The sequence below is a fragment of the Phyllobates terribilis genome, unplaced genomic scaffold, assembly GCF_046119375.1.
Source record: "Phyllobates terribilis strain yellow unplaced genomic scaffold, ASM4611937v1 Scaffold_2__4_contigs__length_985480577, whole genome shotgun sequence".
In the NCBI taxonomy this organism is placed as follows: domain Eukaryota; kingdom Metazoa; phylum Chordata; class Amphibia; order Anura; family Dendrobatidae; genus Phyllobates; species Phyllobates terribilis.
In genome coordinates, this window is record NW_027362762.1 from 402,523,472 (window position 1) to 402,550,594 (window position 27,123).

At 44.5% G+C, this 27,123-nt stretch overlaps 1 protein-coding gene across 9 annotated transcripts in view; it reads left to right on the top strand.

Annotated features, from left to right (window-relative positions):
• Nucleotides 1-27,123, top strand: part of TPST1 (tyrosylprotein sulfotransferase 1) — a 224,825-nt gene that overhangs the window by 132,193 nt on the left and 65,509 nt on the right. The window lies entirely within an intron of this gene.

The following is a 27,123-nucleotide window of genomic DNA, read 5'->3' on the forward strand; positions in this document are numbered from 1 at the left end:
TAGACCTTAGCCGTAACTGATTAATATCCATTGATCCTGTGTATACCTTCTACGTGTTGTAATTTTTGTATTACTTTGATTTTATGCCATTTCTAAATGCAGCGCCTTTTGCAGTCAGCAGTCAGTTGCTGTAAGTGGTAAGTGTGCATTCAGTTTCTTTTCTGGCTATCTGCAACGTTGGTGGGTGTGAACCCACTGTGCCACTTGCTGGGCTTATTCTGTAGGGGCATGACTAAGTGAATACTGGGTCTTCACTTGAGCCTCAGATGGTGAGGATGAGCTGGGTTGCCAGTAGACACCAGGTACTACTCCAGGGCAGCACAGGATCAGAGTAAAAAGCTGAGACAAAAAAATTAGAAACCAATGTTCGGGAAAAGAGTGGTAGGAGGAGGTGTCCAACATAGACCCTGCTGTCATTGGATATGAAGGACATGGCAGGGTTAAATTACTGCTGAGACCGGCTACAACCCTTAAAGGGAACCTTTCACATCCTAGTTACTATCATCACTGCCCCCATTGGTTTGTTAGTGATGCAATGTGCATCACTAACAAGCTGTTTTCATGAAAATCGGAGGTAGTATAATTTTATAACGTTTTATATACTTTGTCCTACCTGCTCGTATTCAGTCATAGGGGTATGAGTCTCAAATTCAGTCAGGGGCGGGCGCAGCACTCAGTCAGTGCTGGCGCCGCCCATGACATTTGAATACTGCTCCTGGGTGGCGCTAGGTTTGAGGGGCGCATGTGCATTTGCACACGTTGGACTGATGGTCCGGCGCGTGCTCACTGAGGCTGTGTGATTACCAGCTTCAGTGCGCACACGCTGTGTCCTGTGACTCTCGGTGTGTGCACACTGAGGCTGTGTGATTGCCAGCTTCAGTGCGCACGCGCTGTGACCTGTAGGCGCATGCGCGGTCAATGTATCTTTCGGCCACCGCTGCAGTGTCACTGCGCATGCAGTGACCACAAGATGGATTGACTGCGCACTAGCCGGGAGCCACAGGTCACAGCGCGTGCACACTGAAGCTGGCAATCACACAGCCTCAGTGTGCACGCACTGGATCAGCGGCCCGACTTGTGCAAATGCCCACCAACATCGTTCTTGCCGGGAGCAGTATTCAAATGTCATGGGCAGCGCCAGCACTAACTGAATGCTGCGCCCGCCCCTGACTGAATCTGAGAATCACACCCCTATGACTGAATACGAGCAGGTAGGACAAAGTATATAAAATGTTAAAAAAGCATTATAATACCACCGATTTTCATGAAAACCGCTTGTTAGTGATGCACTAACAACCCAGTGGGGGTAGTGATGATAGTAACTAGGACGTGACAGGTTCCTTTTAAGGCCAAATGGCAGCTACATGCTGATGCAGCAGTGCAGAGGAGTGCTGCAAAAGGCAACTCAAAATGACGGCCTGACACAAGGAGACTCTGTGCGGTGACTATGGTGAGTAGGGCGGGGCAGAAGAGGCATGCGAGTTACCGCCGTGACACTATAAAATATGCCATAGACCACCCTTTCACAAATAATTATACTAATTACTCCCTGTAAGAGGTTTCCTTCCTCCCAATAGGTTTCCACTAGGTTAAAATATTTAAAGCGGTTGTCCACTACTCTGACAACCCCTTCTCAATCCCTGTGTTTCCCCCTGTGTGTTAAAATAATAACACCTATACTTGCCTCCGGTGTCGGCACTGGCTCTCCGGGGGATCAATTTCAATTCATGCAATCCCTGTGGCTAATTAGCAATGGTTTCACTCTTCCTACCTTCAGATGAATCATACACCCGCAGGAAGTGAGAAAGCAGCAGCAAGGGGGAAACCTCTAGGGATTGAGATTGGGTTGTTTGAGTAGTGAACAACCTCTTTAACTAAGGTGTTATTCACCCTTTTCAGGTCCAGTGCTGCCTCTCTGCTGCTGCTTTATTGACAGGTTGCAGGAATGACATCACGATCACAAAGCACGTGACTGCTGCAGTGGATCTGTTGATGAAGAAGGAAAAGTTTATTCTTTGAAAATCATGAAATCACTTTTAAAGTTGTTTTATGAAAAAAAAGTGAAAAAACATGTGTGTGCTATTTTTTTTCTTAGTCCTTTTTTTTTTGTCCATTAAAGCACACCTGTCAGCAGGATTGTGCCCAGTAAGGCTCATACATTGTCAGGTGATCGACATTACACTGATTAAAATGATACCTTGGTTGATGAAATCCGTCCTGTGGTTCTTGTGTAATATTTACTTTCAGTTTGGAGATAATGATATGCTCGTTCTCCAGGGCGGCTTGTGGGGGGGCGCTCTATCTGGTGCTCTGCCTATTGTCAGGCAGTGAGGGAAATTTTATGCGAGGGACGGTATGTATCCCCCAGAATGCGCATAGCAGCATATTCAATCCGCTGGAGTGCATTACAATCACAGACATAGCTGTGGTTGCAATGCAGAATAAAAGTAAATTTGAACTTGGGCAAGCTATTTAACCCAGTCAAATTTAGTAAAACCCGGCAAGGGGCTTTTGTTCTTGGAGTGGACTACAGGATGGCAGTGGGGCGGTCCACTCCCTCCAGCCCGGGTCTTGCATGTGGCTCATGTCCACAGTTTTGATTTAAAAACCTGCAGCAAAGATTTGGGTGTCAGTGTTTTGTGCTTGCAAGCTGGAGAGCCGGAGGCTCTGCAATATTGGACTGTGTGACCTGAACAAGGCAAAGCTTCTGACACACCTCAGAGCGACACGGCGGCGTGGTCGCCCACGGCAACAGGTTTGGAAACGGACTGTTGTTTGACGACCTGGCTGCGAACCGGAGGATACCGTTTGCCTTTAATTTGTGAGTTTTGGAAAAATAAAGACGTTTAAGTTGAACTTTACTTGGGTCACTACCTCATTACCGGACAGTGTGAACACCACCGCATTACATTACTTATTCATCTGCATGCTCTTATGACAGGTCACTGATCATTCACTGACCTGCCTCCTATTTTACCTAGCCCCGCACTACTAGATGCATTATGTAAAATAGGAGGCTGGTCAGTGAACGATCAGTGATCTGTTATAAGAGCATACAGATGAATATGTAAGCAGAGCACCAGATAGAGCGCCCCCCACAGGCCGCCCTGGAGCATGAGCATATCATTATCTCCAAACTGAAAGTAAAGATTACATAAGAACCACAGGACGGATTTAATCAGTGTAATGTCCCCTCCTGACACTGTATGTAGTTTACTGAGCACAATCCTGCTGACAGGTGCTCTTTAAAGTCAATGGTATAAAACGTATCTAAACTGGGACAACTAGAGTAGGCTGAGCTGAGCATTGGTGCCAGCTCAGAATAAATGCAATACATAGGTCCAACAAAATGTCCTGTGACTTGTCCAGTATGAGTAAATAAATAAAAAACAAAGTAGCACACTGCAAGGCTAAGTATGCGAACATGAAATATATGATGAAATATGAATAGCATTACTGCTATAGAAAATAGAAATAAATGAGAAATCTTAGCGCATAAATTGGCCATTTCATGTGTACCTGTTAGCTGCAATAAGACGTTTCTCAAAATACCAGGAACCTGCCTGTCTGAACTCCTCTCTAAGGCTATGTGCCCACGTTGCGGACCTGAAGCATATTTTTTACGCTTCTCCCTGGCGGGAAAATCGCATGCGGATATTACATGCGGTTTTCCCGCCAGGTAGAAGCGTTTGTGAGGCGTCTTTGCATGCATTTCCGCATGCGGGTTATCAAGCACTTCTCCAAGCATCACTTGGAAAAGTGCTTGACAACTTGTTCAGAATGGTAAAAAATAAAAAAATAAACTTTATACTCACCTTCTGATGCATTCTCTGCCCCGTCCGGAGGCTTCAGCGGCTCACGCTGTTGTGTGCAGGACCTGCGGTGACGTCATTGAGTCATGTGGTGGGTCACATGACTCAATGACGTGGCAGGTCCTTCAGACAACAGCGCGACGGAGGGAAAACATCAGAAGATAAGTATAAACTTTATTTTTTTCTTTTTTTTACAGGTTCTTTGGTACCCAGGTCTGGAGGAGAGTCTCCTCTCCTCCAGACTTGGGTACCATCCGCACATTGATTCCGCTGCGCTTCCGCAAAATTAATGAACATGCTGCGTTTTTTTGACCGCAGCATATACGCTGCGGAAAAATCCGCAGCATGGGCATTGACATTGCGGAATGCCATTGGGGACCATGGGGTGCGGATATACATGCGTTTTTCAAGCGTTTACGTTGCGGAAATTCCGCAGCATATACGCTTGAAAAACGCTACGTGGGCACACAGCCTAAGAGACATAAGCCTGCTTGTGTATGGGAAGGCAAGAACCTGCTGCAATTAAAACCGCCTGTGGCCTAGAGGCGGAGTGCTCAGTCAAAGCTTATACATAGAAACAGAAAAAACTGACACATCCTAAACAAGAAATAGGTGTGTACAGGTGCTTACTAGGAGCAGCCTTCTCCATATACAACTAAAAAACAAAGTAGCACACTGCAACGCTAAGTATGTCCAGTATGAGGTTATCTTAACACTTACTGTTTTTGTGAAAACACTTTTTACATTAAGTTTTTCCAAAGGGTCATCATAGGAGTATGATATGGACCAATTTATGGTTCTCCAACACAGTATTTTGCTGCCCGGAAATCCAAAGTCAATAGACCTATTATAAAAATAAGCAAATTTTTCCCTGAAAATGAGGAAGTAGATGGTGTGATAGGGAGACGGACTGCATTGTTGTTTTTTCTTAAAGGGAACCTGTCACCAGAAAAAAAAAAACGCTGTTAATCTGCAGGTTAATAGTTTTATTATCTGGCCTGGTGCCTGCACTTATCCAAATGCTGCGGGGAGAAAATTAACATTAATCCTCCCTACAACGTCCCAGTATCAATCATGGGGGTGGCGCCAGCGCTGGTTCAGTCACTGCTCTGAGTATACAGAGCTGCGGCTGTCACTGCCCCCCGGCACTGACTGACACTGGCTCTGCATTGGGGTCTGCTTTCAGTGGAATATTCTGCAAAGTCAATCTCGAGATCTCAACCCCATCAACCATGTATTTCACTTATTTACAGAACCTGTCAGTAGGATTTTTCTATGTAAACTTCCGACAGGGCCTTATTAGTGCTGTAATACTGATTAAAATGATACCTGCTGTGAAGAAATCCGTTTTGTGATTCTTGTGTAATTAGTATTTAAAGTTTATCTGTAATAATGTCTGCATGCATCGGGGCGGGCTATGGGCAGTCTTTTCTTGTTGTTCTGGCCCCTCCGTCTGCCTCCCGCTTGATTGACAGGTAAGTAATATGTCAGTGACCTGCCATCTATTTAAAATATCATGCCTGCACAGTACTTTATTGTGTATGCACAAAACATTATGCACAAAGCGAATTTCTTAACCGCAGGTATCATTTTAATCAGTGTTACAGCACTAATATCACACTGTGTGTAGTTTACATAGCAAAATCCTGCTGACAGGTACTCTTTAAGACAAAACTTATGGCAGAAAATCCACAAACAAACTGAAGTCAGAGTTTGGTGATGTCCATGGCTTCAAGACTTCAGGCTATCATTGCCGGCAAAGGATTCTCTACAAAGTATTAACCACTTCGCACCAGAGCCTGTTTTTGCCCTCGTGATCGGGCCAATTTTTTCAATTCTGACCACTGTCACTTTATGAAGTAATTACTCTGGAACGCTTCAACGGATTCCCCTGATTCTGAGATTGTTTTTTCGTGACATATTGTACTTCATGATAGTGGTAACATTTCTTTGATATCACTTGCGTTTATTTGTGAAAAAATCGGAAATTTGGCGAAAATTTTGAAAATTTTGCAATTTTCAAACTTTGAATTTTCATGCCCTTAAATCAGAGAGATTTGTCACACAAAATAGTTAATAAATAACATTTCCCACATGTCTACTTTACATCAGCACAATTTTGGAGCCAAAATTTTTTTTTGTTAGGGAGCTATAAGGGTTAAAAGTTGACCAGCGATTTCTCATTTTTCCAACAAAATTTACAAAAACATTTTTTTAGGGACCATATCATATTTGAAGTCACTTTGAGGGGTCTTTATGACAGAAAATACCCAAAAGTGACACCTTTCTAAAAACTGCACCCCTCAAGGTGTTCAAAACCACATTCAAGAACTTTATTAACCCTTCAGGTGCTTCACAGGAATTTTTGGAATGTGGAAGAAAAAAAATAACTTAACTTTTTTCACAAAAATGTTAATTTTAGACCCAATTTTTTTTTATTTTCACAGGGGTAACAGGAAAAAATGGACCCCAAAATTTTTTGTGCAATTTCTCTTGAGCGTGCTGATACCCCATATGTGAGGGAAAACCACTGTTTGGGCGCACGGCAGGGTTTGGAAGGGAAGGAGCGCCATTTGACTTTTTGAATGTAAAATTTGTTTGAATAATTAGCGGACACCATGTTGCATTTGGGGAGCCCCTGATGTGCCTAAACAGTGGAAACCCCCCACAAGTGACACCATTTTGGAAACTAGACCCCTTAGGGAGCTTATCTAGATGTGTGGTGAGCACATTGAACCCCAAGGTGCTTCACAGAAGTTTATAATAATTGAGCTGTAAAAATAAAATTTTCACAGTTTTCCCACAAAAAATGTTTTTCATTCCCTAATTTTGCATTATCATAAGGGTAACAGGATAAATTGCACCATGAAATTTGTTGTACAATTTCTCCTGAGTACGCTGATACCCCATATGTGGGGGAAAACCACTGCTTTGGTGTACGGCAGGGTTCGGAAGAGAAAGGAGCGCTATGTTGGCTGGGATAGGCAGCAGACACCATGTCACATTTGAAGAGTCGCTGACATGCCGAAACAGCAGAAACCCCCACAAGTGACCCCATTTTGTAAACTACACCTCTCAAGGAATTCATCTAGGGAAGTAGTGAGTATTTTTTAATTTTTAAATTTATACCATTGGGCAGTGAAAAAAGCATAATTTATATTTTTACCACAAAAAAATGTTTTACCCTCAGATTTTACATTTTCACACAGGGCAATGGGTAAAAATGGTGCCGAAATGTGTCACACAATTTCTTCTAAAAGTGGCAATACCCCATATGTGGCTGTATCGTACCACTCAGCCATACGGCGAGATCTGGGGGGGACGGAGCGCTATTTGACAATTGGAGAACAAATTATTGTAGAATAGGCATTTGGATTTGGGAGCACAAAATTTTCTGAATTTCTTTTGGGGGGCAAGGGCCATTTTGCTTTTGCAGAGTCTTTCTGCTACCAGTAACTTGGAAGTCCCTTATATTTTTAACAGATGACGGACCTGAGTGGGGACTAGCTTTTTTTGAGGACTGAGTTGAAGCTTTTATTGGGAACATTTTACGTAACATTTATCCGGCGCTCTATGCTGAGCACTTACATCGGGGTTTCCATCTAAATTTCCAAGTGATGTAATTCAGATGAAACCCCTGCGGGATCCATTCACTGTAATCAGGCAGCAGAGTTACTCTGGACTCCGTCTGGCCTCTGTTTAGTGGTGTCCTTTTTTTCAGAAGTGCACAAAACTGTGGCCAACCGCACTTTTATGCACGCCTAAAACAAATGACACCGTGGGATCACAGGCCAGACGGCATCCACAGTGGCCTATAATCTTCCGTCATGGGTTCCGGCTGAATCACATATTTCAGAGATTTACACGGAAACTCTGGCGTAAGTGCTCAGCGCAGAGCGCAGGATAAATGTGTGCCGAGCCATACTGCGATCTTTGGGAGACATAATAAACAAATCAGTAGCAGGTGAAGAATTGGTTTTATTTATTTTTTTACGCCGTTCCTAGTGTGATATAACGGATTAGATTACTTTATTCTTCGGGTCGGTGCGATTACAGAGATACCAGATTTATATCGGGTTTTTATGATTGACAGCTGTCACACACTAAGAGACGCTTTTTTTTTGCAAAATCTAGTTTTTGCATCGCCATATTTTGAGAGCTATAATTTTTCCATATTTCGGCCGACAGAGTCATGTGACGGCTTGTTTTTTGCGGGACGAGTTGACATTTTTATTAGTACCATTTTTAGGTACGGGACATTTTTTGATCGCTTTCTATTCCGTTTTTTGGGAGGTAAAATTAACAAAAACCAACAATTCAGGAATTGTTTTTTGAGGTTTTTTTTTTTATGCCGTTCTGCGTGTGGTAAAAGTGATCAGGCAGCGTTATTCTTCGGGTCAGTACGTTTACAGCGATACTACACTTACTGTATATTTTTTTTATGTTTTGGCGCTTTTACACAATAAAACAATTTTATAGAAAAAATATTTTTTTTGCATTGCTTTATTCTGAGCGCTATAACTTTTTTATTTTTCGGCTGATGGAGCTGTATGGCTTTTTTTTTGCGGAACAAGATGAGGTTTTCAGCGGTACCATTTTTATTTCCATTTTGCTTTTTGATCGCATTTTTTTCCACTTTTTGTTTGGCGATATGAGGAAAAAGCATAGTTTTTTGCTCCGTTTTTTATTTATTTTTATTACGGTGTGCACAGAAAGAGTTAATTAGTGGGACAGTTTTATAGCTCGGGTTGTTTCGGACGCGGCAATACCAAATATGTGTACTTTTTTTTATTTTTGCATAAATATACTTATTTATCGGTTTAATATTTTATTTATTTATTTTAATTTATTTTGTATTTTTTTTTTTAACAGTTTCAAAACATTTTTTTTTTACTTAGTCCCTGTATGGGACATTAATTTTTATTTTTCTGATCCCTGATCTCATGTAATGTAATAGACATATATTACATTACATGAGATCTTCACTGACTTTCACATTCAGTGTCTCCTGCCAGGCTTCAGCTGCAGGCTGAGCCAGGCTGGACACCATATATGGCAGAGCTGGAGGCGGTCATGTGACCTCCAGCTGCCATAGCAACGTCAGGTCCTGGAAGGTATAAGGGGGCCGTCGGAGAGGTAAGTGGACGACCCCCTCTCCTCCTGCTGTTTTCTATATGCCGCGATCACTATAGATCGCGGCATATAGAAGACAGCAAAGGGTTAACATCACTGGGACCTGATCCAATCAGGTCCCGATGATGTTCCCTGTCAGAGCTGTCGCTCTGCACCGCTTGCAGGACCCTGGGGGTCCTGAGCGCTGCGGGACCACCCACCGTTTTTAAACGTCCGCGCTGCACAGAGCCCAGGCAGCGCGGACTTTTATCTACAGTGGGCGGTCGGGAAGCGGTTAAAGATGAACATTTTATTTATGATAAAATTAATTTGTCCAATTACTTTTGAGCCAGTGAAATAAGGAGGCTTTGTAGAAAAATGGTTGCAATTCCTAAATTATATTTTTGTCCAACCCCTTTAATGAAACCTCAAAGTCTGCACTTCAGTTGCATCTCAGATGTTTCATTTTAAATAAAAAAAATGGTGGCATGCGGGGACTAAATCGCGAAGCGTCAGTCACTGTCCAAATATTTCTGGACCTAACTAGTTCACAGTTGTCCATACCATTTCCGTTCCTATACCCTTTATTTGGGTGTCCTCCCAGTCATTGTGTTCTCCATGCTTCCTTTTACAATATTTTCATTCTACAAATCTAAGCTCTAAGTAAATAAAAATTCACCAAGGCCTATGGAGTCGGATCTGAAATAAGACCTGCATACTAAGCCGCCGGGAGATTACCTCCCAGATTAGTATTGGGAAAGAGGCTGGCATTCATCAGACACACAGGCATTCAAACTACTTATTCAATATGCAGCCCATGAAGTATTACATCACATCTTGTACAGAACCAGGCGGCTAAGAATGTCAGTGTAACCTTTAAAACATGGCTAAAATGTCAGAGGCTTCACACTATACTAAAATATTTCTTGGAAAAAATAGCAATATACACTGATGAAAATCCCAGCATTCAGTTAATTAAACTAAATGTCATTTATTCTGCTGTATGAGGGCTATCTTCAGTATTTTGCTGTTATACAGTGGCTATTGCTGAATAGAGAGTGCTCCACACCAATGAATGAATGAATGAATGAATGAAAAAAACAAACAGGGAGTCCTAAGATATTATATGTCAAACTGTGTAAAGTAGTGACTTTACTTAAAGAGGGTGTCCAGTAGTTTATATTGATGGCCTATCCTTATGATTGGTCTACAATATCAGTTTGGTGGGGGTGCAATACCCAGGACCCCTGCCGATAAGACACTCAGTGCTGGCAGCGGCCGGATTGGCTGCAGAGCAGAACTACACAGCTTAATGAACTGATCATTGGCCGTGTGGCTGGGTTTTGCACATCTACGCTTTATTCATTTGAATAGGGGTGGATCTGCAGTGCCCCACCGCGGCAACTACACAGTTGACAGAGCTGTCTAGCCTCACAGCTGAGCACATTCAGCTGCAGACTGCACTGAGAATGGCTGATCGGTGGGGATGTGAGTTGTTGCACCCTAGCCAATCTGATATTGATGTCCTATCCTAATGTTGAGCTATGAATACAAAGTCTCAGACAATCCCTTTGATTTTATCTTCTCTTACAGTATGTGAGTCTTTTTGTAATGGCGATGAAGGGTAGCCAGTGCGAATGATCCACTGTGCCAGTGAAAATTAATGATTCTGGTATGAGAACAACCCTTTAAAGGGATTGTCTGGGCTTGGGACAAAGGTCTGCAGTCATTCTATGTGGTTGGGCAATCACATGACCACATGTATGTGATTTGCAAACTTGCGGTCATGTGCCGACTAGACTCCTGTGCTTTTTTTTTAATTCTCTCTATTAAGAGAAGCCAGATAAGACTAGTCAGCACATGACCGCAAGTATGCAAATCTCACATGCAGCAATTGACCGTGGGAATTGTGACATGTGCACTGTGTGCTGTCCTGATTCGTCAGTCTGCAGTCACATACATAAAAATGAAAAAGTTCATCCAGCTCACCATACGTAGTAGAATTCCTCAGGACGTGCAGGGATTGTAGGCCTATGTTGGCTGCAGGGTGGATCAACGGCAGGAAAGAGAGATTATCCAGCACAAAATCCAGGGAAATAATTAAAAACTAGAAATTTATTTAAATGTGATTAAAAAGAGTACATGTTAAAAAGATGCTCTAAACAGCATGCTATCTGACGGGTTTCGAACGGTGTTCTTATTCATAGTATAACATGTTAGCACATGTTATACTATGCACAAATTTATTTGATCTACTGTGCTAACACATGTTATACTATGAATAAGAACACACAGTTTGAAACCCGTCCGATAGCGTGCTGTTTAGAGCATCTTTTTAACATGTACTCTTTTTAATCACATTTAAATAAATTTCTAGTTTTGAATTATTTCCCTGGATTTTGTGCTGGATAATCTCTTTCCTGCTGCAGTCACATAAAGTGAATTCAGACATTTGTTCCAAGTCTGGACCCTTTTTAAAGGAATTGCCTCCTGAAGACCACTTCTGTCCGTATACCCTATTAGAACCAATGGCCCTCATAGAGGTGTGTGACCTTTCTTTTTATGCAAGAGTTGGTTTGCTTCCTGTTAAGTAAGAGCAGAATTGCCCAGATTATGTACTATATGGCTACCATTTTATTTGAATGGGAACCTGAATTTCCCCCTGCTGAGTGAGTTCATATGTTTCAGTAAAGGCCTCCTCGAGTCTTGAACCTTAAAAGCAACAGGTGATATTTTATGGTGGCCATGTGATGCCTGTAATGATAGTACCCCTATAGAGCTCGTGCCAGAAAAGAGTTGGCTGCCAGTGAAATTGTCCGTAGAGTATGGAATATGTTAGTGTTGTATAAATAACACAAATATAAATAGTAACGCCATACTGTGTAGTCCGATACGTATAATACCCTTTATAGAGATCAGTCCTTCACCCCCTGACCACTCAAATAATTTGCTTGAATTTAAAATTTCCTACCATTCTCTGTATCCTGCTAATCCCTATATCTGAAAAATGAAAAAGTAACAGCCCAATACATAATAACACTCGAAGGTGCCAAATGCTCAGTCCTAAGTAGGCCGGGCACCTACACATAGAAACGCCAACTCAAAAGACATGAGAAAAAGAGAGAACAAAGAGTATAACTGGTGTGTGAAAACAATTTTGGTAATAATTAGAATAACATTCACAAATCTTTAAATAACATCATAAATACAGACAAAGGAAGTAAAAAGACCAGGCTCTGCAGGGCTATAGGACACATAGACCCGAAATTTTGTACACCATAATGGCAATCAATGCATATGGAATGTAAACACAGGGGTCACATGCTAGACACCAAAGTATAAGAATACATCCAAGTGGAATAGGGAGTCAAACCATATGCCCCTTTAGACTTACCAAAGTCAGGCCAAAGAAAGAGAGGGTCCTGGAGCACTGCAGATATTAGTAGTAAGAGGGATGGTGGTAAAAATGCCTCAACGTACGTTTCGCTATGCAGCCTTAGAGCTTTATGAAGAGGCTGGGCTCTTGATAAAGCTCTAAGACCGCATAGCGAAACGTCGCATGCTATACACTTATACTTTGGTGTCTAGCATGTGACCCATGTGTTTACATTCCACATGCACTGATTGCAATTATGGTGTGCCAAATTTTAGAGCCTGGCATTGAAAGAAGCTGTGGTAAGTGACTGCAGCGCTGCCCTCCCGATGACATCCTGTTGGAGGCGTGATGATAAAAGTGAGTAATGACTGCGTGGCCATTCTCCTCATAATGTCTTGTTTGAGACTCTCCTCACATTGAACGTCGCCGGTAGTGAAGTTAAAATGGCACATATAGGGATTAGCTGCATAGGGGGAAGAGTAAGATATTTTAAAATAAAGCAAATTACAGAAGTGGTTAGAGCTTATAGATAGATTTAATGGACATTATAGGACAACCCCTTTTAAAAATACTGGTAAAGTGTAACTGATTACAATTATTAATGATTATAATTGTATTAATATAGCACCAATATATTCCATAGCACTTTACCATCGATAGGATACATGTACAAACATTATCAGGCATTACAGAGTAATACATTTCATTAAATCAACCAAGAGGAGCGCGGACCTCGCCCACAAGAGCTTACAATCCGTAAGGAAGTGAGAGAGTCTCAAAAAGTAAATTAGAGCATGAAAGCTAGACTGCAGTAAGAACTAGTCATCCATTACCCTGGAGGCTTTTCCTACCCTCCTATAGATTAAATCTCCTGGGGTTTGCGAAAAATTGAACTTGACAGCCAGTTAACCATGTAGTTCCTGAAAGACATTCTAAAACGTTAGTTACAGTAAGGGGAATATTCAGGTCTGTCATAGCTCGCCTTGTATTTTTATCCTCAAAGCTGCGTGTGCTTTATTTATTATGAAGTGGTCATTTATACTTTAGTTATTAGTTATGATTACGGCACTGGTTGTAATGTCACAGCCACTATTCTCAATTGAATATTGAATGCTGAATTCATCTGATGACTGCATAGCTGTGGATGGGATGCCGGGGGCCCTTCAAGGAGAAATTTAGGATGCGAGTCAGGCGGTTTAGATGAGGTAAAGTAAGGTTATGGGGGGCTGGTATGTGGAGTGATTGTGGTAGTGGAAAAAAGGGCTGCCATAGATGATCACTTTATTGTACCACGGAGAGCTGCTAGTTGTAGAAAATGCATTCAGCTCCAGGCTGTGCTGCGACTTGGCACCTAGTTGGCAAAGTCATATCCTATCAAAGGAATTGGTAATTAGTCATTTGACGAGGTCTTACACGTCTGTGTGAATCTGCAAATTAGGATCACTTAACATTCTTGGGTGTTATTGCTACAACTGCAGCGGAGACGCCAGAACTTTTCCATAAAGGAACACTTAAATGAAACACGGAGAATAAAGGCCTACTTAGCAATAACTGGTCACAGGACCAATATACTGCATGATGCAGACAGGCATAACAGGCGGGGTAGCATAGGTGCAAAATACTGATGGACAACCATAGATTAGGCTTGTATAAGATGCCAGTCACACAGATATGTGATGCTTTTTTAATTTTGCAAGACCATGAGAACCATTGACACTGGTTGTGAGCCTGCTTATTTTTCCCCCAAATATAAAGTGATTCCTCATGTATAGGAAGAGTAGGGTGGCTGCCCTTGTAGGGTGCACCTATAGAGTGCTGGGCAGTCGTCCTAATTGAATAATATGGGCATGACCAATATGCTGTAAACCGGCATGGTGCATTACATGTATCTATATGACTGGGATCTTATACAAGTCTTATCCGTTTGCATCCATAATACTAAACAACCATCTCCTTCGTGTATGATGGGTGTGAATAGAGCCGCTAGCGAACAGCCCAATTCCCGGTCCTGCCTGGGAGAGAATGGCATGGAGTCATGGTATAAACTAAAATGGGTTTTACAGAGTAAAAACATAACTACACTGGTAAAGGTACAAAGACTTACCCTGAAATGTGTTTTTTTAATATACAAATAAATCCTTTTTATTTTATACTATGGCTCCAACTTTCCTGATTGATCAGATGCCTCCGGAACCCAACGACAGCGAGCGGTGGGGGATCATAGCCCTTTGAGCAGCAGCCAGCACTCGCTGGGATGTGCAATTATCTTAGCCACATATTCCTCTAGAGTTGTGCCTACTTTTGCCCAACTATCTAAGGTTACTACCACTAATTAACCCCTTGTTTGACCCAGTCCTAGATCATATTGTACAAGAAAGCCTTTTTCAGATGGATGATGTGTGTGAGTGCTTGTTCATCAGTATTTTGCACCTATGCTGCCCCCACAGTGATGTTTTTTGAGTTCTTTTCCTTTTCAGTAAATTGCTGAACAATTAAATGTATTTATTGAATGACGTATTTTCCACATTCCTGTGTTAGAAATAATGGTAGAAAAAATAGATATAATATAGATACAATTTGTTTTTGAATGGTGTCTACCAGGAAAGAAGTACCATATATCCAGGATCATAGTGAAAAGTTATGGGCTCATATTCGATCATCATACTAGTGCACGTTTCTGCACACATGACCTGACGTTGATCAGACAACCATTAATGGTTTCCAGCACATTCGTCCAATACATATCCATTTCCATTAGTCTTAATGGCAAAAATCAATGTAAGTAGTAATTAATCGGGCACTGCCATTTGTTACTGAGCAGTGCATAGTTTGCCATATTCACTCTTACTTGCCTGTTATCTGTTGTGCATGTGTTTACTGATCCACATAGTACATCTCTGGCCTTCAGAGGTCTCATTAACTTTGTAGACACTTCATCTCTTTATACTTGGAAGCGGTTGTTATACCATCCGAAAATAATGCGCCTATCTGAAGTACATTAGAGCTGTCACTTCGCGTTAAGTATTAGCTGGTAATTCTTATTTTTCCATCACGGTATCCTTTTGTCTTTCTTTTTATCCTTCATTGCTTGTTCAAAATGTATTTGAAAAGAGTGAAATTAACGTGAGTCAGACCGCGGAGAATTACCTGTATATCAACATATATTCAAGTACAAGTCATTAAAACATGTGAATTGAACAAACATTATGCTACGTTGCATACTAAAGATTTAAGGTCGGCATCGGGGAATCCAGAATACCTGTTTATTGGGCGCCCAACCAATACAGTAACCATTTATTTTTATTGGAGATTGCAGATCCATCAGTCCTTTCAGTTAGGCCAGTTTCACACTTAACACAGATTTTTTTCCTTTTTCCTCGGGACCTTTGGCCCAATTGATTCAAAACATCGCTCAAAGTAGGACATATCTCTCTTATTGGTTTCTAAAAAAAAAAAAAAAAAAAAAAAAACCAATTGTCCATAAAAAAAAAAGAAGAAAAAAAAGAAAGGACATCTGAAATGGCACATATCGTAGATCAGTGAAAATAGTGGATAGCATATATGCAGAATAGCGCTTGGGATATGTTATTATAGCGATTATTGTGCAGTAAAAATGACATGACATTATGATCCTCTAGCTCAGTACAAATAAAAAAAAAAAAAAATATTTTCTCCTTTCCCCATGACGGCAACACAGAGAGACGGGATCCGCCCTTCAAGCACAGGAAACCTACAGATAAAATGGGCGGTACCTCTCTCCCGCATCAGTTGGTTTCCTGTCCTTGACTGGGGACCTACAGTCTCCGTGGTACTTAAAGTTAGTACCTGAAGAAAGAAGATCCGGATGTCCCAGGCCCGACCAGTCCGACTCAAGCAGCGGGGGTTCCCTGCCTCGGCTAGTGCAGCGTCCTGGAGCACCACCGCTGGGGTTAGTGGGCCTCTAGGGTGAGTGGGGCGATTCAGCCTGATCAGGAGCCGGCGGAATCAGCTCCCTCCCTCTGTCTTCCCGGCGCAGGAAGCGTCTCCTCGTGGCATAGGCGGGACTTCCGGTTTGCGCGTGCGCACGCGCGCCGGGGCGGCCTTATGACTTTACGCCACAGTGCTTTACTGGAGTGCACAGGCGCGAGCGGCCGGGTATGGGGGGAGGAGGGAACAACAGGAAGAGGGAAATGGATGCATTATAAAGGGGCGATTAGCATCAGGAGATGCTACCCATACCAGCTGGCATCAGGAGCGAGCAGGAGCTGGGAGAGTCGCAACTTCTCTTGCCTGAGTCTCCGCTACCGCCGCAGCAGCGTCAAGCAAGACAGAAGGAAGGCACTTCACGTCAGCATGGGAACAGCGGAAGCAGTCTTTCGGGCAAAACATCCCAGCGCAGTAAAGGTTCCAGCGTAGCATCCACCTTGAGAGGGAACCCAACTATGGATAAGGTTCCTCCTGACAACCCGGTACCCCTTCTTCATTCAACTGGGTAAGTGATCTTTGTGAAAGTTTGGCTAATAATTGGGGTCCCCTCTCTTTCTCTTCTCTCTTAGGGAAGAAGTACAGGCAAGACCAAGCCCAGAATCTGTGCTGTTTGCGCAGAGAATTTACCCCCTACTTGGGTGAAAAAACTCTGCGGTTCTTGTATAGAGAAACCAATCTGCGAGGAAACCCCTAAATTTGCCGCAGAACTGAGATCCATAATAAAAACCCAGGTGGAGGACACCGTTAGATCCCTTCATGGAAAGAAACAGGAAATCTAAAAACTTGTCCCCGGAGTCTGATTCTAGTAGCCCAGATGAGGTCGGTACGGACTCTGATTCGTCAGGCTCATCCTCATGCTGGGAGAAAAGGGGACGTAGTTGTTTTCCCTTGGAAGAAACGGATAGCCTTATCAAACCCGTTAGGTCCACCATGGGGCTGGTAGATCCTCGGCCCAAAAGGTCTGTTCAGGATATTTATGTTTGGGGGTCTAGAGCAGAGAAAGAAAAGGTCTTTTCCTCTTAATGACAAGGTTCATTCTTTAATTAAAAAAGAATGGAAAAGACCAGAGAGGAAAGGCCTTTTATCCCCGAAAAGGAAATACCCCTTTGATGACCCGGCTTGCTCCTTCTGGGAGAAGGCACCAAAAGTGGATGTAGCAATCGCTAAGGCATCCAAAAAATTCTCTTACTAAAAGATTCCATGGACAAAAAGGCAGACTCTTTTCTTAAAAGTTCATGGGAGGCCGCGGGAGGGGGTCTTAAACCTGTGGTAGCTGCCACCTGTACCGCCAGATCGGTAATGGTCTGGCTGGATCATTTAGAGACTCAGCTCAAAGAGGAAGCACCTAGGGAAGCAGTTTTACATTCCATACCTTTGATGAAGGGGGCTGCCGCCTTCCTAGCAAACACTTCGGCTGACTCTGTCAAGTTGGCGGGTAGGGCAGCGAGCTCCTCTAATGCGGCCCTGCGGGCCCTCTAGCTTAAGTGTTGGCCAGGGTACCTTCAAACGAAATCAATGTTTCTGTTTTTGTTTGGGCCTACCCTTGATGACATCCTAGATAAGGCGGGAGGTAACAAAAAGCTCTTTCCTGTCGTCTCTAACACCACCCATAGGAAGTCCTTTCAGAGCAGGAATTTTATCCGTAGGAAACTCCCCAGGGACAAAGATAGACATGAAGACAGTAGGAGGAGAACCAAAGGCTTCTTGTTCAATAGACCCCCCAAAGACAATAAAAAACCCTCCCAATGAGGGTTCGCCCCGGGTGGGGGAAGGTTGTCTGGGTTTCTCCCAGCCTGGGAAAATATATCAGACAGCCCATGGATCCTGGACCTAATAAAATCAGGCCTAAAATTCCAATTCCTTTCAGTCCCTCATCCAAACTTCATGATAACTCCCAAAAGGTCCTCATGCGAAGAACAGTTAGCACTAGAGCAAGAAGTTCGGACTCTGATAGGAAAAGCAGTCCTACAGGAGGTGCCTACCAGGGAGCAGGGGGAGGGTTTCTATTCTCCTCTGTTTCTGAGGAAGAAACCGGACGGGACTTTCAGGACTATTATCAATCTGAAAAAAATAAACAAACTGTTGAAGGTTCAGACCTTCAAGATGGAGACAATAAAGTCATCAGTGAAAATGCTGTTTTAGTATTGCTTCATGATGGTGCTGGACCTGAGGGATGCCTATTATCATGTCCCATCCACAAAGATTTCCAGAGGTTCCTGAGGGTGGCGGTCCCAATAGGGGGGGTGGTCAAGCATTATCAATGCTCGGCCCTCCCATTCGGCCTGGCCATTGCCCCGAGGGTGTTCACCAAAATAATCGCGGAGGTGCACCTGAGAGAGCAGAACATCCTGGTAGTCCCATATCTGGACGATTTTTTGATAATAGGCAGCTTATTCTGGCATTGCAGGACCCAACTAGAGAAAGTCATGGATTCCTTAAGGAGCTTAGGTTTGCTTTTGAATCTGGAAAAGTCCAGATCCGAACCAGGTCAGGTGCAGGAATATCTAGGCATTATATTGGATTCAATAAATCAAGAGTGCTGCCTCCCAGCAGGGAAAGTCCAGCAACTTATAAGCCAGGTGTCTCGGATAGAGGATCACCCAAGCATGACCCTGCGGAAAACCATGTCCCTCCTGGGTTCAATGACTGCTTGTTTCTCAGCCGTCCAGTGGACCCAGATACATTCAAGAGAATTGCAGTGGGAAATATTAGAGGCTGGAAACTCTCTAGGAGGGCTCTTAGAAAGTCGGCTAACCTTATCATTAAAAACCATACTTTCCTTAAAATGGTGGGTGGAGTCACACAATCTAAGCCGGGGTGTCCCATGGGTAACTCCAGTCACTCAGATACTGACCACAGATGCGAACCCCAGGGGTTGGGGCACCCACTTAAACGACCAGCTAGCTCAGGGTCGCTGGACAGGGTCCCTAAAATCCGTATCCTCGAATATGAAGGAGCTCTTGCCGGTGAAGTTTGCCCTCTCAGAATTTCTGGACTCTCTGCGAGGTCACCATGTAAGGGTGCTCTCGGACAACCGAGTAGTGGTGGCATATCTCAATCACCAGGAAGGTACCCGGTCCAGTCGTCTGATGCAGGTGACAGAAGGTATTTTCCTTTGGGCCGAAAGCAATTTGGGGTCCCTGTCGGCACTCCATATAAAGGGAATATAAAATCACAGAGCAGATTTATTAAGCTGGACTCAGCTGAAGTAGGGCGAGGGGGAGCTAAATCAGGAGGTTTTCGATCAGATAATAGAGGCATGGGGGCGTCCTACCGTAGATCTGTTTGCCAACAGCCGGAACAAAAAGGTAGCCGAGTTTTGCTCTGTAGACCCCAGGGGGAACTCCCTAGCAGTAGACGCTTTCATGATCCCGTGGACTCACACTCTGGCCTCTGCTTTTCCTCCGATTGCTCTAATTCCAGCAGTTCTGAGGAAAATCAGGGAGGACGAAGCTAGAGTAATCCTGATAGCTCCTTTCTGTCTCAGGGGCCGGTCCTTCATCCTCAGGTAAAGAATTTACATTTGACAGCATGGAATTTGAGAGGAACCTCCTGAGGGATAGAGGGTTCTCTCCAAACTTAATTTCCACATTACTACTAAGTAGGAAGCCCGTAACTACCAAGCTTTATGGGAGAACCTGGAGGAAATTCCTCTCATTTTCTGGCTCTAGATTGGATGGTAAAGTTCCGCTGTCAGCTATTCTAGAATTTCTTCAGAAAGGGTTGGAACAGGGCCTAGCCACAAGTACTTTGAAGGTCCAAGTTGCAGAGTTAGGGGCTTTATACAGTTGTGATTTGGCCAAGAATAGGTGAATAGCCGGATTCATCAAGGCGGCGGCTAGAGCTAGGCCCATCCCCTCTCGGAATCTTCCTCCCTGGGATTTAAACTTAGTTCTTAAGGCCCTAACCAAACCGCCTTTTGAGCCCCTGGCAGAGGCACCCTTGAGAATCCTTTCCCTGAAAACCTCACTCTTGGTAGCCCTTATTTCGGCACAGAGGGTTAGCAATATTCAGGCTTTGTCAGCGGGGCCCCCCTTTACACAAATCCTGTATGATAGGGTTATACTTCAGATGGACCCAGGTTACCTTCCAAAAGTAGCATCACACTTTCATAGAACCCAGGAGATTTCCCTTCCATCCTTCTGCCCAAATCCCAAGACTAAAAGCGAAAGGGACCTGCACACACTAGACGTTAGGAGGTGCCTGATACAGTATCTAGCAGCCACACAGGAGCATAGGAAGGTTAGGGCTCTCTTTGTGCGCTTTCAGGGGTCGCAGAAGGGGCAGAAAGCCTCTAAGAGTATGTTGGCAAGGTGGATAAGAGACGCCATCATCCTGTCATACTCCACAAGTGGGGAAACTATCCCAAAGAATCTGACGGCTCACTCGACAAGAGCAGTAGCAGCAGAAAGAGCTGGCGCATCGATAGAACACATATGTAGAGCCCGCCACATGGTCTTCCCCCTCTACATTCTTTAACCACTATCAGCTAGACCTTGTTAGAATCTATGTTGTTTTACTATCGGCCATTTTGTTTGCTGGCTTCTAATCTTTTCCTCTGGTGCTGGGTTTCTTGGTCACGTGATCTCTGCACTCTTTATTACCCAGCACCTGGGCCCCATTCCCTGCTGGACATCAGTGTTGTAACGCTCGTGCTCTGGCTAAGTAGCCTGGTTTAGTTCTTCTTGCCTTGGACTATTGTTATCCTGGGACTTCTTGTTCCACCAGTTTTGTTTCCTTTAATTTATGTTTCTGCAACTAACTTTTCTGTTAGCAGGTCTCCTGCTTTTGCTCCGAGTCCTTAGATCTTTTAGAGACCCCTTTCCCTTTCCTACAGGTCTTTGTTTGAGTTAAGTGCAGGAGTTTCGGTGGGGCTATTCATAAGGAATAGGGCACCCACCCCAGCATAGGGTTAAGCTGAGTCTCAATGCAGGGATAGCTTTTCCCTCCTATTCCTTAGTTCTAAGTTGCAGAACATAACAGACCTAGCCTATTCCTCTGACCTTACTTTCGGAAGAAGGGTCTTGGAGGCAGTGGTCCCTCCCTAAAAATGCACTTCTCTGCAATTTTCTCCGTAGTGCCGTCATGGGGGAAGGAGGAAAACAAAGTTACTTACCGGTAACGGGATTTCTCAGAGCCCATGACGGCACCCGTACATTCCCTCCCTTTCACGTGTTGGTGTGCACACTTACTTTTTTGTTCTATACGTAGTCACACGGTGTTCCTATTAAGCATCATAATAATGTCGTATATTGTGTTATTAACCTGGAGGTCCTCTCGTGCAATGTAAACAACTGATGCGGGAGAGAGGTACCGCCCTTTTTATCTGTAGGTTTCCTGTCCTTGAAGGGCGGATCCCTTCTCTCCGTGGTGCCGTCATGGGCTCTGAGAAATCCCGTTACCGGTAAGTAACTTCGTTTTTTTTTATATATTTTAGTGGTTAAAAAGAATTTCAGAACCTTGCAACTATAACTATTTTTGTTTGTGTCGCCATTTCCTGAGACTACTAAAGGGATTTTCCAAGTTTTATATATTGACGGTCCATCCTGAGGAGAGGTCTTTAATATCTGACTTGTTGGCTTTGCAACATCCAATGCCGACCAGAAACAGCTGATCGGCCTCAGTTCTGGTGTTTCACCTCTATTTTTCTTTTCTTTTTGGCATTTAACATATGGTTTAAATAATTTTGGATATATTGGACTTTTACGCACACAATACCAAATATGTTATCATTTTTTCAAAATATTTTAATTGCTTAAAGGGGTGGACCGAAGACCAAGTCATTTTCATTCTAAATGCCTATCTATTTAGTGCCATTCTAAGCTATTTTCTAATATACTTGCATTAAAAATTTTCCTATCCTTCCCTAATTACACTATCTGCAACACTTACTCAAACGAAGCATCATCAAGGGTCAGAGACTGCGGCCACTGCCAAAGCCCTCTGCCCCCACCCTGAAACAAAGCGTCCTCAGTAACACTTCTTTCACGGGCTGGACTAGTCCCTGCTCTGTCACTGTGTGATGTGCACAATGACAGCGCGCCTGCGTTGCCCGCTCAGATCAGCAGTAACGAGTCGGCAACAGAGTTCACATTCTTCACAGAATCCATTCTTCCCTCTACCTGTGAAATGTTCCTCGTGCCATTGGCTGCAACACAACCCCAAAGGATGATTGATCCACCCCAATTCTTAAGGGCTGGCGAGATGTTCTTTTCCTGAAATTCTGTGCCCTTTTTTCTCCACACATACCTTTTGATCATTGTGGCCAAAGAGTTCTATTTTAACCTCATCGGTCCACAGGACTCGTTTCCAAAATGCATCAGGATTGTTTAGATGTTCTTTTGCATACTGTCGATGCTGAATTTTATGGTGAGGACGCAGAAGAGGTTTTCTTCTGATGTCTCTTCCAAAGAAGGCCATATTTGTGCAGGTGTCTCTAAACAGTAGCACAATGTACCACAACTCAAGAGTCTGTTAAAACTTTCTGAAGGGCTTTTGCAGTCAAGTGGCGGATCTTATTTGCCTTTCTAGCAATCCTATGAGCAGTTCTCACTGAAATCTTGCTTGATTTTCCAGACCTTATCTTGACCGCCACTGTTCCTGTTAACTGCCATTTCTTAATTATATTTTACAGAGGAAAGGGCAACTTGAAAACGCATTACTATCTTCTTATAGCCTTCTCTTGCTATGTGGCCCTCCACCATTTTCAGAGTGCTAGGCAGCTACTTAGAAGAACCCATGGCCGCAGATTTTTGGCACAAGGTTAGAGGAGGCTGGATTTTTATAAAACTGGGAAATTTGCATCACCTGGTCTTTCCTAACGATGATAGTGAATATAGTGAACAAGCCATAACCCTAACAGGCTAATTAAGGTGTGAATCCTTGGTCAAAGTTATCTGAGCACACAAATCTCCAAGTTTGTCCAAACTTTTGCATCTGCCCATTTTCTTTTTTTCCCTTCCCCCATGACAGCACACCTGGAGAGAGGGATCCGCCCCACCAAGGACAGGAAACCGTCTGAAATAAAAGGGCGGTACCTCTCCCTCGCTTCAGTTGGTTTCCTGTCCTTGATGGGGAACCTGTCTGGAAGAAAGAAGACTTACCTGGGGCTGTTCCGGTGTGGAAGAGAGGGCACTGGCCTGAGCACCGGGTTCAGTATCCCAGAAGCGCCGTCTGCAGCTTCCCCTGGGGTTTCTGCGCCGAGCGGGCGCACGCGGTGAGGCAGGCTCCGTCCTCCCGTAGACCACTGCGCCGCCCTCCCCCTGCCGCTTCTGCCGGCCGCACAGTGACTTCCGGGTATGACGCGTCTGACGTCACGGCGCGGGGCACTCTGGGAGAGGCGTGCCAGATGACGTTAGGAGGCGGCGCCCGATCCAAGATGGTGGCGCCCTGTGAAGCATTCCAGGCCGTTTTTTTTCGATGGAGCTCTGGCCTGGGAAGGGGGGAGGGCCCCATGAACCGGAGGAGGTGCTGGGTGGCCCTATTTTAGGAGGAGGGGGTTATCCTGAAAGCGTGGTACGTTTCTGAAGCATGGCTGACCAGGATAGCCAAGAGCAGCAGCTAACCCCCCCCAGCAACGGAAGAAGCAGAGGGATGCCTCTCACACCGACAGCCGCTCGAGCAATCGCAGTGGCAGCCGCAGGAGCAAGGTGTCAAGCGCCTCTGGTCCATCCAGAAAGGAATCATCGGTTCCGCTACAGCCTCCGAATCCGGTACCCGTTTGTGACTTCCAGGGGTGAGTGATCTTCGTGAATGTCACCTTTTAGTAATGGGAAGTCTCTTATGTGCTACCTTTTTATAGGAGCCTAAGAAGAGTAGCGCCAAGCAAAAGCACAGAATGTGTGCCCTATGCCAAACTTCCCTCCCCATAGATTGGCAAAAGCCGCTTTGCCCGAACTGCGTTGCTAAAACTATACCGGTAAATTCCCTGGATTTCGCATCTAATTTAATGTCTATAGTCCACGCAGAGGTTTAGGGGTCCCTGAAGGGGTTGCTTAGAGGGAAGAAAAGATCCCATAGAGATGTCTCCTCCAACTCTGATTCCTCCCAGTCCGAGGATCTGTGGCTGAGTGATCCATCATCCTCTTCCTCATCAGATAACGGTAGACCCTGTTTTCCCATTGAGAGTACGGACAGACTGGTTAGAGCAGTCAGATCAACCATGGGCTGGGGGAGGAGAAAGCATCCAAATCCCGGGAAGACATTAGGTTTGCGGGCCTTGGAGAAAGAAAGAGGCGCTCCTTTCCGGTAAACACTAAAATTCAGGGCCTCATTGACCGAGTGGAAGAGACCAGAAAGATCAGGGACCTTACCCTCCTTCTCTAAAAGAAGGTACTCCTTCGAAGAGAAGGACTCTGAGCCTTGGGATAAGATCCCCAAAGTTGACGGGACTGTAGCCAGGGCCCTTGGGGGACTCAGGCATCCTAAAAGATGCCCTTGATAAAAAGGCTGACTCCTTTCTCCGTCATACTTGGGAAGCTGCAGCAGGAGGCCTGAAGCCAGCTGTAGGGGGCATCTGTGTGGCAAGATCCCTAATGGTGTGGCTCCAAAAGTTGGAGGACCAGCTTAAGGATAAAAAGGTCTCTAGGGATAGAATCCTTTCAAATCTACCCCTAATGCAGGCAGCATCGGCCTTCCTGGCGGACTCTTCAGCAGACTCTGTCAGGCTTTCGGCTAGAGCTGCAGGTCTATCTAATGCTGCCAGACGGGCCTTGTGGCTCAAAGGTTGCCCAGGCGACCTACAGTTGAAGCATAAATTGTGTTCCCTCCCCCGTGTGATGGTAGACTCCTGTCTGGCCAAAAGTTGGAAGACCTTTTAGCAAAGGCGGGCGATAAAAATAAAGGGTTCCCAGGATTTTCAGGGGACTCAAAAAGGTTTGGTTTTCGGAGGAAGTGGTGGAGGAAGAACAGATAACACTGGAAGCAGAGATATTAGAGCTAGTAAGGAAACGAGTCCTTCTCGAAGTGCCGATACCACAAAGAGGGAAGGGATTCTATTCCCCTCTGTTCATGATAAAAAAAATAAAAAAAAAACAACGGGTCGCTAAGGACCATCATCAACCTCAGGAGTCTGAACCAGTTAATAGAAAATCAGACCTTCAAGATGGAGTCGGTGAGCTCGGCAGTGAAGCTCTTACACCACAATTGCTTTATGGCAGTAATAGACTTGAAGGACGCATATTATCACGTCCCAATTCATCCAGACTACCAGAAGTATCTGAGAGTAGCCCTGTTCATTCAGAAATAGCTGAGGCATTTTCAGTTTGCTGCCCTACCCTTCGGCCTCTCCATAGCCCCAAGAATATTTACAAAACTAATAGCGGAAGTAACAGCCTTTCTACGAATCAAGAACGTAGTAATCGTGCCCTATTTAGACTTTTTCTTAATAGTAGGGAAATCAGAAGCCCACTGCTCCAGTCAACTTCTAGAAGTCACGACAGTGTTGCATCAGCTAGGGTGGTTGGTAAATTCCCAAAAGTCAAAAGTAACCCCCTCAAGGACTCAGACCTTCCTAGGTCTAATCCTAGACTCTCATCTCCAAGCCTGCTTCCTCCCAGAAGACAAGGTCTGCAAATTGATCGTTTTAGTCTTGAAAGCCATGCGATCTCCAGTAATGTCCCTAAGAGAGGCAATGTCCCTCCTGGGCTCTATGACGGCCTGTCTCCCAGCAGTCAAATGGGCTCAGGGGCATATGAGACTTCTTCAGTGGGAGGTCCTGTCAGCGCAGAGGTCCTTCAATGGGCATTTAGAAAGCAAGTTTTCTTTCTCCCCAGAAGCTGTAGATTCCCTTTTGTGGTGGACAGACAGGGGAAATCTGACCTCAGGCGTACAGTGGTCCAGACCAGTTGATCGGGTGATCACGACCGATGCGAGCAGTTCCGGATGGGGGGTCATCTGGCAGAGCTCTCAATACAGGGTCACTGGACATACCACAAGATGGGGGCATCCTCAAACATAAAGGAGCTTTGGGCAGTAGAGAGATCCCTCATAGGCTTCCTTCCTCACATTCAGGGTCACCACGTCCAGGTCAGGTCTGACAACCGAACATCAGTAGCCTATGTGAATCATCAGGGGGGAACAAGATCACGCTCTCTGATGACTGTGGCAGACAGAATCCTTCATCTGGCTGAGCGACACCTCCCATCCTTCAGTGCCCTTCACATAAAGGGGGTAGAAAACGTAAAAGCAGATTTTCTCAGCCGCCACACCCTAAGACAGGGGGAATGGAGCTTGAACCCGGAGATCTTCCAACAGATTGTCTAGTTATGAGGGCAGCCAGACATAGACCTGTTCGCCACAAGAGCAAACAGGAAGGTAGACAGATTCTGTTCCTTAAATCCAGCAGAAAGTCCCCATGCCGTGGATGCCCTACAGATCCCTTGGAAGTTCAGGAAGGCCTATGCCTTTCCCCCGTTAGTAATGGTTCCAGTAGTGGTGAGGAAGATTCGGGAGGAAGGCACAAAGGTAATTCTTATAGCTTCTTTTTTGGCCCAAGAGGCCTTGGTTCTCCCTGCTCCGACTAATGTCGGTTTCAGATCTCTGGGTTCTACCAGAGAGGCTGGACCTTCTCATTTAGGGACCAGTATTCCACACCCAAGCCAGAGGTTTCCATCTTGCGGCATGGAATTTGAGAGGTCACTACTAAGTAGCAAGGGGTTTTCACCAGGGTTAGTCTCTACCTTGCTGGGTAGTAGGAAACCAATAACGACAAAAATTTATAACAGAGTCTGGAGTAAATTCCTAGAATTTATAGATACCCCATTATCAGACAAGCCTCCAATCAGGGGAATTTTTCTGCAAAAGGGGCGCGACTTAGGTCTAGCCACGGGGACTCTTAGCGTTCAGGTGTCGGCATTG